At 33.9% G+C, this 17,978-nt stretch overlaps 1 non-coding gene across 1 annotated transcript; it reads right to left on the reverse strand.

The window, feature by feature from the left end:
* Positions 1-17,596: 17,596 nt before the first annotated feature.
* TRNAF-GAA (transfer RNA phenylalanine (anticodon GAA)) lies at positions 17,597-17,669 on the reverse strand. The gene has a single exon. It is a non-coding gene; the product is annotated as a tRNA-Phe (tRNA).
* Positions 17,670-17,978: the final 309 nt, after the last annotated feature.

Genomic DNA, 17,978 nt, shown 5'->3' on the forward strand with positions numbered 1-17,978 from the left:
ATTTCTATAAACGAATTTAATCATGCAACGCAATATACGGACACAGTCATACAATCTTAACTTAATTAGTCAGTCATAAAAGGATTAAACATATATAGAAGCTTAGGTACCACTGATTAAACCAATTTCCAACCGTAAAGTCTCAAATCGTTCTCTAGCTAATGATTTTGTCAAAATGTCAGCCCATTGTTTTTCAGTACTACAAAATTCAAGTTTTATATTCTCCTTCTCAACATGGTCTCTAATAAAATGGTGTCTTATTTCAATGTGTTTGGTACGAGAATGTTGTGCGGGATTTTTAGAGATTATTATCGCACTAGTATTATCACATAAAATAGGAATACATCCTACGTCAACACCATAATCACGTAATTGTTGCTTAAGCCATAAAAGTTGAGTACATACCAGTCCTGCAGCAATATATTCGGCTTCAGCAGTTGAGAGAGCAACCGAATTTTGTTTCTTCGATCCCCACGTGATGATACATTGTCCGACAAATGTGGCGACACCCGACGTGCTTTTCCTATCTAGAGAACATCCCGCGTAGTCGGCATCGGAATAACCGATTAAATCAAAATTGCACTCCATTGGATACCATAGGTATAAGTTGGCCGTTCCAATTAAATAACGCAAAATTCGTTTTACGGCCGTCATATGCGATTCTTTGGGAGACGATTGATATCTCGCACAAACGCATACGCTAAACATAATATCGGGTCTACTTGCAGTCAAATATAACAGTGACCCAATCATCCCACGGTAAGTAGTCTCATCAACTGATTTACCGTTTTCATCCAATGTCAATTTCTTGTTCTCGACCATTGGAGTAGGCATAGCATGTGAATTTTCCATTCCAAATTTCCGAATCAACTCCTTGATATATTTCTGTTGATGGATCTTAATGCCTTCATCTGTTTGTTGTATTTGCAGACCTAGGAAGAATTTTAATTCTCCCATCATACTCATCTCGAACTCGGAAGTCATCAATTCAGAAAAGTATTTGCATAGGCTTCGGTTGGTCGATCCAAAGATGATATCATCGACGTATATTTGAACAACCAAAAGGTCAGAATCCTCGCTTTTTAGAAATAGGGTTTTGTCGACGGATCCTCTCATCAATCCACTTTCAAGTAGAAACTTGGATAATCTGTCGTACCAAGCCCTAGGTGCTTGCTTCAATCCGTATAGGGCTTTATCCAATTTGAACACGTGATCCTCAAATTTGATATTATTAAAACCAGGGGGTTGTTCAACGAAGACTTCCTCTTGCAAATATCCATTCAAGAATGCCGTCTTGACGTCCATCTGGAAGAGCTTCATTCCTTTGTGTGCGGCGAATGCTATCAGAAGCCTAATAGCTTCAAGACGAGCAACAGGTGCGAAAGTCTCGTCATAATCTATTCCTTCTTGTTGATTATATCCTTGGACCACCAATCTTGCTTTGTTTCTGACAATGACTCCGGCATCATCCAATTTGTTCCTGAAGACCCACCGAGTTCCAATGACTGTTCGATTTTTTGGTCTAGGAACTAGATGCCAAACCTTGTTTCTTTCGAACTGTTGTAACTCTTCTTGCATAGCTACAATCCAATCCGATTCAAAGAAGAGCTTCATTGATGTTCTTTGGTTCGATCATAGATAGGAAAGAGTAGAAGGAGCAGAAATTGTTCAAGGAACGTCTTGTCTGGACACCCTTCTTAATATTCCCAAGAATATTGTCCATAGGGTGTAAGTTCTTGTATTTCCACTTCGTCGAAGTACTTGGTTCATCCTCGTTATTTGAGCTTGACCCGACTTCACTTGGTTCAGAATTTGAGGAAGTTCCCCCTGAATCCAATTCGGGTGTTGTATTTGAGCCGATTATAACCTCGGACTCTACACCTTGATTTGGATTCAATGTTACAGTAACATCATCTATAACATTGTTTTGGGAGTTCTTGTCTTTAGTCAATGTTATAGTATCATCAACTATAACTTTGCCTTTATCCTTTGAGGAACGATCAATTTCATCGTTTATTCCCTCAATCTCATTATCCTCTAATTCCAAATCCGGGGGGTCATCTCTTGTGAGACGGAAGTCGGGTTCATCCAAGTCTTCTTCCTCATCCTGTAAAGGCTTATCGAACACGTTATCTTCATCAAAGATAACATGGACACTTTCTTCAATACAGAGGGTTCTCTTATTGAAGACTTTATAAGCCTTGCTATGATCTGAGTATCCTATAAAAATCGCCTCATCACTTCTAGGGTCGAATTTGCTTAAAAGGTTTTTACCGTTATTATGTACAAAGCATTTACTCCCGAAACAACGAAGATGGGAGATATTCGGTTTTCGACCTCTAAGGAGTTCATAGGGGGTTTTCTTAAGGATAGGTCGGATCATAGCACGATTGTGGATGTAGCAAGAGGTGCTAATGGCTTCAGCCCAAAAGTTACGAGGTAAACCACTACACAAGAGCATTGTACGTGCCATATCTTCTAAGGTTCTATTCATACGTTCAACGACACCGTTTTGTTGAGGAGTTCTTGGTGCAGAAAAGTTATGTCCTACACCATTAACTCGACAATATTCTATAAAGGTTTGATTGTCAAATTCGGTGCCATGATCCGTACGAATAGATACTAGATTAGTCTTATATTTATTTTGAACACGTTTTATAAGACAATCAAATTCATCAAAAGTTTCATCTTTTGAATGAAGAAAGATAGGCCATACATACCTTGAGTAGTCGTCTACAAGAACAAAGACGTACCTGGATCCTCCTCTACTTCTTACCTTCATAGGTCCACAAAGATCCATATGTACCAGTTCCAAGGCTTCATTTGTGCTCACTACTCGTTTAGGTTTGAACGATGATCTTACTTGTTTACACCTAGCACACGTGTCACACATCTTTTCTTGGTCGAACTTGATCTTAGGCAGTCCTTCAACCAAGTCCCACTTCTTGAGTTTATTCAAGGTTAGTGAGCTAATGTGACCGAACCGTTTATGCCATAGACAAGGATCATCAAGTGTAACTTTCATACATGAAAACGAGTTAGTAGGCACAGCATTTAAATCTACCATATAAACGTTCCTTTTACGGTGGCCTTCAAGAATAACGTTCGGTTCCTTCAATAATAATGCGACAACTATCGTATATGAAAGACTACTTTGTTACCTTTGTCGCATAGTTGAGATATACTGAGCAAGTTATGCTTTAGACCATCCACAAGATAAACATCACTGATTGCGTGATCCTTAGAAATTCCAATTTTGCCAATGCCAACCACTTTTCCCTTTTTGTTATCCCCGAACGTCACTTTTCCTCCATTGAAGGGCTTGAGTGAAAGAAATAGATTTTTGTCTCCTGTCATGTGTCTTGAACATCCACTGTCAAGATACCATTGGTTGTTTTCTTTCACTACTTCCTGCATAAAGGATTAGATACAGTTTTTAGGTACCCAAGCTAAGTTGGGTCCCTTATTATTAGTTATTCTAAATACCAAATCCTTTCGAACCCAAACACGTCTAATGACCGTTTTTCTAACTTTAGGTTTGTTTGGCTTGGGAGGAGTTCTAGGGTTAGGGTTTTCTCTAGGTCTCGGAATTTCTCTAGGTCTCGGAATTTCTCTAGGTCTCGGAACTTCTCTAGGTCTCGGAACTTCTCTAGGTCTCTCTTGACTATTTGCCTTGTGAATAGGTTTACTGGATTGAGATTTACAAGGGCTTTGTGAGGTGCTAGGTTTCTTAGAATAGTCAAAGGCCATGTCATAGAACCAACGAAATTTGTTGTTCCTTTCTTCGTTAGGTTCATTAATGGGGGTTTCCTCATCCTCGACAACTGTGTTAACAGTTTTAGCATGTTCGGCATTTTTTCGTAAATCATGAGCCTTTTTGACACAATTGATTTGGATATGACCCGTATGACCACGGTAATTGCAAATCAAGTATTCCGGAAGATCAGCATACATCCTCTTTCTAAAGTCAAAATCTAAAGGTGTTGATTTGCATTTAGAGTGATCTCTACGGCTATAGCACTCATGTCCCAACCCCATCTTCATATTATTGTCAGATTGTTCGGTTAGGAAGTTCAGGACTTTCGTGCTACCTTCCCATTTGTCATGTACCTTTCTAGCGTGTAGAAGAAGGTCTTTTAGGGTTTTAATTTCCTCTTGACATTTCGTGTGATCTACATCATTGTCCTTTTTAAAGTTGTCACGAAAGTCTTGGAATCGTTTGTTAAGAATGAACACAACATCGGTGTGGTGTTTCTTAACATTGATCATATCGGTCTTAGATTCTTTTAATTGCTTTGAAAGGGAATCTATCTCTTCCTTTTGATCCAAGATCACTTCTTCATTAGAATTGACCTTAGCTTCCAAAAGTTCTCTCGACTTTTCTAAGTTCTAAAGTTATAGCTTCATTAGTCAGTAACTTTGGCTTGAAGGTGCTTAATATTAAGCTTTAGGTCGGAAGTTATAGCTTCATTAGCTATTACTTTGGACTCTAATTCCTTCTTTTCACCATAGTAGAATCTAATGTTGTAGCATTTTCTATATAATTTTAGACTTCAACTTCTTAGCTTTAGTCTTGAGAATATGATTCTCTTCCGCAATTTTGAGAATCTGTTCCTTTAGATCCTTTAACTCCAAATCCTGTTCGTGACACTTATCAAGAGATTGTTCAAAGAATTGAATTAAAGAACTTTTAGACAATTTCCTAACGCGTTTCTTAAGCTCAAGATAACTTACCTCTTCATCGTCATCCTCGTCCTCGATTCTCCAAGAAAGCAATAGTTTGAATGAGAATTTGTGCTTTCATCGTCATCAGCGGAGATTAGGTCAAGACTGACACTCATTCTTTGAGACAAAGATTTGCTACTTCGTCGTCTTCAGATTCCTCGTCATCTTCTGAGTCAAGGTCTCCCCAACACGAAGCCATCATAACTTGCTTGAATTCTCTCTTTGTCTTCTCACGTTTCGTCTTGTCCTTTATTTTCTCCCATGTTGGACAATCTTTGATCATATGACCAGATTCTCCACACTTAAAGCAACCTCTATTTGCAAAGGACGACTTTGAGTCATTAACCTTCTTGTTGAATGACTTGTTGTTGTTGTTGTAGGATGATTTTGTTTGTTTATTTCGAAATATTTTATTTTTGAAACGTCGTGCAAACAAAACGGTTTCATCCTCTAATTCAGAGTCAACCTCCTCACTATTTAAGGCCATACTCTTATTACGACTTGGTTCAGCGTCATCTTTGTTAAGAGTAATTTCATGGGCCATGAGAGCACCGATAAGTTCTTGATAAGATAGGTTTTCAAGATCTCGTGATTCCTCCATTGCGGTGACTTTAGCACGCCACTTTTTTGTAAGGCTCCTAAGAACCTTTCTAGCAATGTCCTCGCATGAAATTTCCTACCTAGGTTTTTTAGTTCGTTTATGATGCTTGAAAACCTTGCGGACATACTATCTAAGGACTCATTAGGCTCCATGATGAATAGCTCATATTTTTGCATAAGCAAATCAATTCGGTGCTTCCTAACAATGGAAGTACCTTCATAAGCTAATTCGAGCCCGTCCCATATCTCCTTGGCCGTGGAACATGAAGAGAACCGATCAAACTCAGTGGAAGTCATTCCGTTTTGCAGAAGACTTATTGCTTTGGAGTTTTTCTCGGCTTTCTTGTAGTCGGCCTCGACATAGTCCTCTTCTTTCTTTTCATAGGTAGTGCCTTCCTCGGATGCCACAAGAATTTTATGCGGTCCGTTTTGGATAATCCTCCAGCACTCCCAATCGTGTCCTTTCACATAGTGAGTCATCATGTTTTTCCACAATCCATAATTCTTCCCATCAAAGACGGGACATTTGAGATATTTGGAATCCATTTATCACGTGATAGGCAGCGGAATATAAAACAATAAGATAAATGAAAAACAAGATAGATCAGCCTCTTTGCGGTTAGGCAATCAAGAGCACGAGGCTCTGATACCAATTGAAGAGTCTATTGATCCAAAATACTCAAGAGGGGGGGGGGTGAATTGAGGATTTAAAACTTTATGAAAGCTTTTTCTTTTGTGTGAATGTAATTGATTATTTAAAGTTTATCGATTAAACTTTAACTAATCAACTAATGATTGTAAGCAAAGTAAATGAAAGAACGAAAGAAGAAGAGACACACGGATTTTTGAAGTGGTTCAGTTTCACAAGTCGAAACCTACGTCCACTATTCTCGATTAATAAATTTAGTACCTTTCTCCGGATTACAAATTTACTAACCCAACTCGTACAACTAACTCTAGCTGTAACCAAATGAGTACCGTTAAATACTCGAGTGACTAACTTACGCTAATAAGAAAGCACTAATGATTCTTCTAATAGTTCACGTTAATGAACAAGTAAGAAATCAATTATAGCACTATTATCTTATAACGATAATGAAGAACAAGTATGCGAGTTTGTAGAACACGACCTTTCGAAATTTGCAAATCGGTTTTCGCTAAAAACACACGGTTTGCACTTTTAAAATATGAAAACAATTTTATGCTTAAGGTCTCTATTTTAGATATTGCAAATGACAAAGTATTTATAGGCAAAGAGAAGGAGAGCTACACGGTTTCAAGGAAACCCTAATAGCCGAATAATAGGATATAATTATAAATTATATCTTCTTATTATCTCTTACCTAAAAGCCATAGAAGATAATAAAGAATATTCTAAAAGATAGAATATAATCTTTCTAATATTATCTTTACTATAAATTCTAAGATTATGATAAGATTTCCTAAAACAAGAAAATCTTTTACTATAAACAAATATATAAGTAAGATATACAAGATATGTAAAGATTATTTTATAGAATAAAATCTTTACCTAATCTCTTAGGCAACACGGCATAACACGGCTCATGGGCTCGTGAATCCATGCAAACCCTAATCTTATTATATAATTAGAATTTAGGTTTTAGGAGAGGTCAGATGAAAACCCTAATTGATAGTAAAGTCCAACTCATAAGTTGACCCAAAACCCATCAATTAACGCCAACCATAAAACCGGATTCCTCACTAAACCGGGCTTTATAAAATAAACACTTTCATTAAAACATATAAAATAAACTTTAAGAAATTACAAAACAATTTTCGAACCATTTAAAAGTCGTGTATAAAAACTCGCATTTCAATGTTATAGTAGAAGAGCTATAACATTGAACTCTTTTACTAGTAATGTTATAGCTGCAAAGCTATAACTTTACTAATTAAGAAACTCATACTTGATTACCATTACGAGATAATCACCTATACTATTCTAATCTTCAAGAAGATCTTCGAGTATAGGCTACATCAACATCCAAGCTTGATTTAATCTTCCGCATTTAACTCCGTCTTTTTTCATAATACTTGAATGAATCTTTGAATTGTTTGATCTTTAATAGAGACTTGAACTTCTCATGTAATCGTCACAATCCTCTTGGTTGCTCGTAATAGGTTAATGCTAAAACACTTAACAAACAATTACACGCAACAAGTATATAATATATAAGGCACCTTGACATCATCAAAACATAAACATATAAACCATATGGTCCAACAATAATGATAAATGAGGAAACTATTTTAAATCGAGTATGACCATTAGATGCACGTATTTTGATTTATGCCCTCCGAAAGTCGAGATTTCGTTTGAGGGTCTCGGTTTTACGAAATTTTCAAATGTCTAATCTTACACTTTTACCTCCATGAATGTCTTAATAATGATATATGATGAAACTATTGTAAACGGAGTATGACCATCAGATGCACGTATGTTGATTTATGCCTTCCGAAAGTCGAGATTTCGTTTGTTGGTCTCGGTTTTAGGAAATTTTCAAACTCACTAATCTTGCACTTTTAACTCGATGTCTTAATAGTGATAAATGAGGAAACTATTGTCAATGGATTATGACCATCCGATGCACGTATTTTGATTTATGCCTTCCGAAAGTCGGGATTTCGTTTCAGGGTCTCGGTTTTACGAAATATTCAAATGTCTAACTTTACACTTTTAACTCCATGAATTTCTTAATAATAATAAATGAGGAAACTATTGTAAATGGAGAATGACCATCAGATGGATATATTTTGAATTATGCTTTCAGAAAGTCGGGATTTCGTTTGAGGGTCTTGGTTTTATGAAATTTTCAAACTCACTAATCTTGTTGTTTTAACTCCATGAATGTCTTAATAATGATAAATGAGGAAACTATTGTAAATGGAGTATGACCATCAGATACACGTATTTTGTTTTATGTCTTCCGAAAGTCGGGATTTCGTTTTAGGGTCTCGATTTTACGAAATTTTCAAATGTCTAATCTTACACTTTTATCTCCATGAATGTCTTAATAATGATAAATGATGAAACTATTGTAAACGGAGTATGACCATCAGATGCAGGTATGTTGATTAATTCCTTCCGAAAGTCGAGATTTCGTTTGATGGTCTCGGTTTTAGGAAATTTTCAAACTCACTAATCTTACAGTTTTAACTCCATGGATGTCTTAATAATTATAAATGAGGAAACTATTGTAAATGGAGTATGACCATCAGATGCACGTATTTTGATTTATGCCATCCGAAAGTCGAGATTTCTTTTGAGAGTCTCGGTTTTAGGAAATTTTCAAATGTCTAATTTTACACTTTTAGCTCCATGAATTTCTTAATAATGATAAATGAGGAAACTATTATAAATGGAGTATGACCATCAGATGCACGTATTTTGATTTACGCCATCCGAAAGTCGGGATTTCGTTTGAGTGTCTCGGTTTTAGGAAATTTTCAAACTCACTAATCTCGAAGTTTTAACTCTATTAATGTCTTAATAATGATAAATGAAGATAATATTGTAAATGGAGTATGACTATCAGATGCACGTATGTTGATATATGCCTTCCAAAAGTCGAGATTTCGTTTGAGGGTCTCGGTTTTAAGAAATTTTCAAACTCACTAATCTTGAAGTTTTAACTCTATGAATGTCTTAATAATGATAAATGAGGAAACTATTTTAAATCGAGTATGAACATTAGATGCACGTATTTTGATTTATGCCTTCCGAAAGTCGGGATTTCGTTTGAGGGTCTCGGTTTTCCGAAATTTTCAAATGTCTAATCTTACACGTTTAACTCCATGAATTTCTTAATATTGATAAATGAGGAAACTATTGTAAATGGAATATGACCATCAGATGCACGTATTTTAATTTATGCTTTCCGAAAGTCGAGATTTCGTTTGAGGGTCTCGGTTTTAGGAAATTTTCAAACTCAATAATCTTGCAGTTTTAAATCCGTGAATGTCTTAATAATGATAAATGAGGAAACTATTGTAAATGGAATATGACCATCAGATGCACGTATTTTGATTTATGCCTTCCGAAAGTCGTGATTTCGTTTTAGGGTCTCGGTTTTACGAAATTTTCAAATGTCTAATCTTACACTTTTACCTCCATGAATGTCTTAATAATGATAAGGGATGAAACTATTGTAAACGGAGTATGACCATCAGATGCACGTATGTTGATTTATGCCTTCCGAAAGTCGAGATTTCGTTTGATGGCTTCGGTTTTAGGAAATTTTCAAACTCACTAATCTTGCACTTAACTCCATGTATATCTTAATAATGATAAATGAGCAAACTATTGTAAATGGAGTATGACCATCAGATGTACGTATTTTGATTTATGCCTTCCGAAAGTCGGGATTTCGTTTCAGGGTCTCGGTTTTAGGAAATTTTCAAACTCACTAATCTCGAAGTTTTAACTCTATTAATGTCTTAATAATGATAAATGAAAATAATATTGTAAATGGAGCATGACTATCAGATGCACGTATGTTGATATATGTCTTCCAAAAGTCGAGATTTCGTTTGAGGGTCTCGGTTTTAAGAAATTTTCAAACTCACTAGTCTTGAAGTTTTAACTCTATGAATGTCTTAATAATGATAAATGAGGAAACTATTTTAAATCGAGTATGACCATTAGATGCACGTATTTTGATTTATGCCTTCCGAAAGTCGGGATTTCGTTTGAGGGTCTCGGTTTTACGAAATTTTCAAATGTCTAATCTTACACGTTTAACTCCATGAATGTGTTAATAATGATAAATGAGGAAACTATTCTAAATGGAATATGACTATCAGATGCACGTATTTTGATTTATGCTTTCCGAAAGTCGAGATTTCGTTTGAGGGTCTCGGTTTTAGGAAATTTTCAAACTCAATAATCTTTCAGTTTTAAATCCGTGAATGTCTTAATAATGATAAATGTGGAAACTATTGTAAATGGAATATGACCATCAGATGCACGTATTTTGATTTATGCCTTCCGAAAGTCGGGATTTCGTTTTAGGGTCTCGGTTTTACGAAATTTTCAAATGTCTAATCTTACACTTTTACCTCCATGAATGTCTTAATAATGATAAGTGATGAAACTATTGTAAACGGAGTATGACCATCAGATGCACGTATGTTGATTTATGCCTTCCGAAAGTCGAGATTACGTTTGATGGCTTCGGTTTTAGGAAATTTTCAAACTCACTAATCTTGAACTTTTAACTCCATGTATATCTTAATAATGATAAATGAGAAAACTATTGTAAATGGAGTATGACCATCAGATGTACGTATTTTGATTTATGCCTTCCGAAAGTCGGGATTTCGTTTCAGGGTTTCGGTTTTACGAAATTTTCAAATATCAAATTTTACACCTTTAACTCCATGAATTTCTTAATAATTATAAATGAGGAAACTATTGTAAATGGAGTATGACCATCAGATGCACGTATTTTGATTTAAGCCTTCTGAAATTCGGGATTTCGTTTGAGGGTCTCGGTTTTAGGAAATTTTCAAACTCACTAATCTTGCAGTTTTAACTCCATGAATGTCTTAATAATGATAAATGAGGAAACTATTGTATATGGAGTATGACTATCAGATGCACGTATCTTGATTTATGCCTTCCGAAAGTCGAGATTTGGTTTGATGGTCTCGGTTTTAGGAAATTTTCAAACTCACTAATCTTGCAGTTTTAACTCCATGAATGTCTTAATATTGATAAATTAGGAGACTATTGTAAATGGAGTATGACCATCAGATGCGCGTATTTTTATTTATGCCTTCCGAAAGTCGAGATTTCGTTTGATGGTCTCGATTTTAGGAAATTTTCAAACTTACTAATCTTGCAGTTTTAACTCCATGAATGTCTTAATAATGATAAATTAAGAAACTATTTTAAATGGAGTATGACCATCAGATGCACGTATTTTGATTTATGCCTTCCGAAAGTCAGGATTTCGTTTCAGGGTCTCGGTTTTACGAAATTTTCAAATGTCTAATCTTACACTTTTAACTCCTTGAGTGTTTTAATAATGATAAATGAAGATAATATTGTAAATGGAGTATGACCATCAGATGCACGTATGTTGATTTATGCCTTCCGAAAGTCGAGATTTCGTTTGAGGATCTCGGTTTTTGGAAATTTTCAAACTGACTAATTTTGCACTTTTAACTCCATGAATGTCTTTATATTGATAAATGAGGAAACTATTGTAAATGGAGTATGACCATCAGATGCACGTATTTTGATTTATGCCTTCCGAAAGTCGAAATTTCGTTTGATGATCTCGGTTTTCAAACTCCCTAATCTTGCAGTTTTAACTCCATGAATGTCTTAATAATGATAAATGAAGATAATATTGTAAATGGAGTATGACCATCAGATGCACGTATGTTGATTTATGCTTTCCGAAAGTCGAGATTTCGATTGAGGGTCTCGGTTTTAGGAAATTTTCAAACTCACTAATCTTGACGTTTTAACTCCATGAACTAGTTTTGTAACACGTGAAAATCACGGATTTGACTTTTTTTGTTGGTTTGTTTTCGCTGTATTGTTCGTGAAAGTGTTTTTCGCCTTTTTTCTGTACTTTCTTTTTGACTTGGAGATATTATAGTGAAGTGAAACCCTCAAGACTCGGATTTTGGTTGAAACTGTCTCGATTTGGACAGTGAATGGGACTGTTTAATTGTGATAAAAACGACTAAAAACTCAACAGAAACTCTGAGGACTGCAATCGAACAGTCGACAGAACTGTTTATAACCACGATTCCAAAACTCTACAATCGAATAGAGTAAAGGATGTGATTGGGATATGACTTAATCCAAGCACAAAGCCACTAGACTAAGCCTAAGGATAATTTCAAGCACACAGCAAAGAAAATACCCGACTCTAAGCACTAAGCAAAAGAGGATTTTCCAGCACTAAGCAGAGGAGATTAGTAGAAATCAAGGTTTCTAACTTGTGTTTGTTCATTCATCAAATTCTGATTTTTACACTAAGGAATGCCTTGCTTTTATAGGCCAAGCAAAACAATCCTATCCATCCATCCAACCTAGCAATCTAACGGTCCAAAAGACCCTAGAAAACCGGTTTCAAAAGGTGGCCCTAGGCCTTACACAAGTTCTTACACAAGTTAAAATTCTTAAAGGAAAAACAAGAAAGTAAACTAATGAGGACAATGATAATTAGGACTCCTTGGAAGCTTCAAAAGATCCGGCCATTTAAAGGATATACGAGTTAGAGCATGTAAGAGAGGCTTAAGAGGTTGTCTTGGACGAAATGGGAAACTTGAAAGCGACCCTTGTCCTTGGTGTTGCAAATCGTGTAAAAGGGGCCACCCGGTTTGTCCTTAGCCTTGCTCTATGACAACCACCTTCCCAAGACACCAACCCTTGGACAAAAATGCTCTTGACTCTTCATAGAAGACTTCTAAACCGAAAAAGCTCCATTATTCTTAGACGGATTTCTTACTTGGACCCTATTTCGGTCAAGGGACCAAAACCGGGTACAAACATATCTAATGTGATTTGTTTTGCTTCATATAGTTAGAGGTGGCAACACGAAAACACGACAGGAACCCGACACGAAGTTAGCGGGTTAGTGTTAAAACTTTGTGACCCATTTAAGTAATTGGGTCGACACGGACATGATATGAAATATAAATGTGTCGGGTTATAGTTGAGCTCTTTTGACACAAACCCGACACGACTAACCCATTTATTTAAAAGTGTCATAATATATTTGGATTGAATCAATAATTCAAACAAACAACTTAAGAATATGCAATTTGATTCATCATTTTTGGGATAATAGGGCTATAAAGCTTAATTTAGTTTATTAGTTTATTGGGTTAAACGGTTTAAAAATGACCTGCTAAAAGATAAACGGGTTAAACAGGTCGGGTTGGGTTATGGAAAAACTAAATGGGTTGGGTTAGGGTTGATACAAATGACCCATTTATGTAATTTGGTCGGGTTAGGGTTAGGGTGGTAATGACCCGTTTAAAGTTGACACAAACACGAACACGATACAACATGATCTGTTTGCCAGGTCTAATTATAGTTAGGGTATTTTGAAAATTTGTGATATGAGTCAAAACTACGTAATGAGGAATAACACCAAAACCCCTGAATCAATATGATAGTTTGATTCGTCTTAATACAACCCATAAATTAGTATTCCATTTTAATATTCGAGGATTGTAACCACTAAATCAAAGTTACTTAAGGGAGGAAAAATACTTGGTATATGTGAAATAAAAGTAAAAAGAATAAAATATTAATTGTTTATACCTCGACATTTAACGTTTATATCCTTGGTAAGTACACTCTGAAATTAAACAAAAATAAATTAGAATCCAATTAAATAGAGTGTAAAAGACTAAACAAAAGTACGCAAATAAAAATTATAGGTGAATGAAAGTCCCGCCGTCTTTTGTGGTCTTATTTATAATCTTGAGTTATACGAGTTTTAATTGATATATCTCTTGAGTTATCGGTTATAATTGATCTCCACAAACCCTCCTAGTGCTAATGATAAATGAGAGTTATTGAAATTAGACTTTAATGAATTATAAGGGGTTATAATATGTAAATATTATTTTAATGAGTCAGTTTAACTAATTTTTATTTTTTGTCTTTTTAGTTGCCAAGATCATTAACGATATAGTACTAGAAAATTTAGTGCATATTTATCTTAGGGTGTTTATGGAGGTTCTAACATGATCACTTAGTCATTTATTTAACCAATTTTTATTATTTATCTTTATAGTTACCAAGATCCTTATTCATCTAGTTATGAAAAATTTAGTGCATATTTATCATTCTTTGTCTTTTTAGTTACCAAGATTATTATTCATAGGATTATGAAAAATTTAGTGCATATTTATCTTAGAAAATTTATAAAGTTCTTAAATGATCACTTAGCTAGAGTCAGATGATCTCACTTAACACTTAAAAAATTGCTCAAACTATCATTTCTATGTTATTGTATAGATAATCTTGATAATAACAATAATTTGTGAATGAATGGACTATAAAAATATCATGTGAAATAAAATTAAATGGTTTAGGTAGCCTTGTGATTGTATATATATAATAATAATATCGTACGAATTAATGGATTATAAGTCATTTGAAGCAAAATTTAATGGTTTAGGTAGCCTTTGTTTAACTTTACCCTTTTAGTTATAATTAATTAATAATAATATAATAATTTGTGGATTAATAGATTAAAAAAATCTCATGTGGAATTGGAAGTGAAATTGGATGTGGTTGGGTGAAATGTAAATAATAAAGTACTCTTTTTATTTTCCTTTTTTTGCTACTCCTTTTTCTGCTCTTCATTTTAGCTTGATAATTAATAAAGAAATAAATAAATTAATTAAAATGTATAGAAAGTATATTGATTGCTTATCCTATGTAAATTTTAATTAATTATTAGTGACATATGAAATAAAATTAATTGCTTTTGCCTAACCTTTAAAAAAATATTAAAATTAAATTGTTATGTATAGTTAATATTCTAAATTGCTTGATTTCTATTGTGAGTTTTCTTTTCTAATATTAAACGTTGATAATAATCTATACTAAGCTATTAGTTTCATTAGGTAATATTAAGATATGATTCATCGGAACCATTAGTAATAATGCGCCGTTGAAATGAGATGTATTATAGGTTAGTGACACACAGATTCATTTTTTTTGTTAAGATGTGTAATTTTTTTCCAAATAGAGAGTTTCATGAAATTCTTATTATTTGCACCAATAATTTGTACATAATTCTCATAAAAGTCATGTGATGATTTGTTAATCACATACAAAAGTCATATATTCTTTGAATTGCCTTATTACATGGAACTTTTATTTTTTTTTCCAGCAAGATATTTTTTTAAAAAAAAAATGTTCAAGGTTAAGAAAATAGTGAAAACTCTACTTTAAAATAAGATCTCATTGTAATAGAAAGATGTGAATTCTTTTATATGATTACTTACATTGATTATGTACGTGGAACTCAATGATAATACATAAATTCTTATTCAAAACAAATAAGAAATCAAAATGAGATAGACCAACAGTAATACTCACACCAAAAAAAAAGGAGAGTAGAAAATACACAATAAACCAAAATATAGTCATTTAATTTTTATACCAAGCGTCCTACTACATATAAAACTTTAATATAATTCTCCGTTATAAACCATGACAAACTCTAATCTTGAAACATTAGCAACATTCTAGAGTTGAGGCCTTAAAGGTAACGATTATTAGACTTATTTTGTTGATTGAATCCTGAAAAAGAGGTAGCAATAATTAATACTATAAACTTATTAAACTATAAAATAAAAAATGTAGCCTTGTCTAAATTAAAGCAAAAATTATCTTTAAGATAGACCAAATGTAATACACAAAAAAAAGAGTAGAAAATACACAATAAATCAAAATATATTCATTTAATTGTTATACCAAGCGTCCTACTACATACGTATAAAACTTTAATATAATCCTCAGTTATAAACCATGACAAACTCTAATCTTGAAACATTTGCAACATTCTAGAGTTAAGTGTGATTATTAGACTTCGATTTTGTTGATTGAATCCTGAAAAAGAGGTAGCAATAATTAATACTATAAACTTATTAAACTGTAAAACAAAAAATGTAGCGTTGTCGAAATTAAAGCAAAAATTATATTTTCTTATAATTAATGATAAATTAATCATTCGACTTCAACTTATCTAATGATGTGTAGTTGTGAACTTGTTTTATGGTAGGAGTTATATGAGATGTAGAAAAAAATGTAAAAGTAAAATAAATATCAAACGCTATTACATGTAATGCCTTATAGAAAAAATATGTAAACCAAGCAATACCTCATTCTGCCTACATTCATTTTCTATTTGCCCACTTCAAATGCAACATCGACGTACACATGATGCTAATCCAAAATTGGTGAGATTCATGGGAACTTAAATGTATACCTTTGAGATCAAGTAGAGAAATTTTACACAGGCATGCAAATAATTTATTTCATACGGTAGTGTTGAAGCATGAAATTTGTGTTAGTTTAATTTATATAAGGATGTATGAATTTAGTGATGGCTTTTGGAATACGAAGAGCTAAAATATTTATTAGTTGTTTAATGTTGGTTAGATGTATGTTTTTCAAACTTAGATTATACAATATTTGACACCAAAGGTCATGAGATAGTCTATCTATAAATACAAAAAAATAATTATTTAAAAGATAAGATTAAGAAGTCAATGATGCTTGCATTTTTCATGCGGACGTGTCATTCCATAGTCAAACGTGGCATTTCGTTAATCAAAGGTGGCATTTTATGATCATACGTGGCTTTGTCTACGTGGACCTTATGAGTCATTTTAGTCTAGGTTTTTAATAGTATTTTATAGATGTCTAAATAATGATAAATGAGGAAACTCTTGTAAATGGAGTATGACCATCAGATGCACGTATTTTGATTTATGCCTTCCGAAAGTTGGGATTTCGTTTGAGGGTCTCGGTTTTAGGAAATTTTCAAACTCACTAATCTTGCAGTTTTAACTCCATGAATGTCTTAATAATGATAAATGAAGATAATATTATAAATGGAGTATGACCATCAGATGCACGTATGTTGATTAATGCCTTCCGAAAGTCGGGATTTCGTTTGAGGGTCTCGACTTTACGAAATTTTCAAATGTCTAATCTTATACTTTTAACTCCATGAATGTCTTAATAATGATAAATGAGGAAACTATTGTAAACGAAGTATGACCATTAGATGCACGTATGTTGATTTATGCCTTCCAAAAGTCGAGATTTCGTTTGAAGGTCTCGGTTTTAGGAAATTTTCAAACTCACTAATCTTGTAGTTTTAACTCTATGAATGTCTTAATAATGATAAATGAGGAACTATTGTAAATGGAGTATGACCATCATCAGATGCACGTATTTTGATTTATGCCTTCCGAAAGTCGAGATTTCGTTTGAGGGTCTCGGTTTTACGAAACCCTTGGTAGGGTTAAAATTGAAATAAGCCTGGTAAATTCAGCAGCGGACTCTCTATTTTTTCCATCTAATTTGTTTTTTTGTTATCAGGATTATGGCATAAATCATGAATGAATGTTTAAATCTTTCTTTCTCTTTGAATGAGATCTCAATTCCAGCGACGGGGTAATTTATTATCTTTTCAAAAAAAAACTCGTGGAGATTTCGTCAATTTCTAGGTATAGAATAAAAAAAACACAAATGTGCCAGGAACCATATTTGAACTGGTGACACGAGGATTTTCAGTCCTCTGCTCTACCAGCTGAGCTATCCCGACCATTCCCTTTTCTGGTGCATCATCTCCCCATTTTACGAGATAACTTGGGTCGTTTTAACTCTATGAATGTCTTAATAATGATTAATGAGGAACTATTGTAAATGGAGTATGACCATCATCAGATGCACGTATTTTGATTTATGCCTTCCGAAAGTCGAGATTTCGTTTGAGGGTCTCGGTTTTACGAAATTTTCAAATGTCTAATCTTACACTTTTAACTCCATGAATGTCTTAATAATGATAAATGAGGAAACTATTGTAAATGGAGTATGACCATCAGATGTACGTATGTTGATTTATGCCTTTCGA

This window comes from Silene latifolia, chromosome 7, assembly GCF_048544455.1.
Source record: "Silene latifolia isolate original U9 population chromosome 7, ASM4854445v1, whole genome shotgun sequence".
NCBI classification, from domain to species: Eukaryota; Viridiplantae; Streptophyta; class Magnoliopsida; order Caryophyllales; family Caryophyllaceae; genus Silene; species Silene latifolia.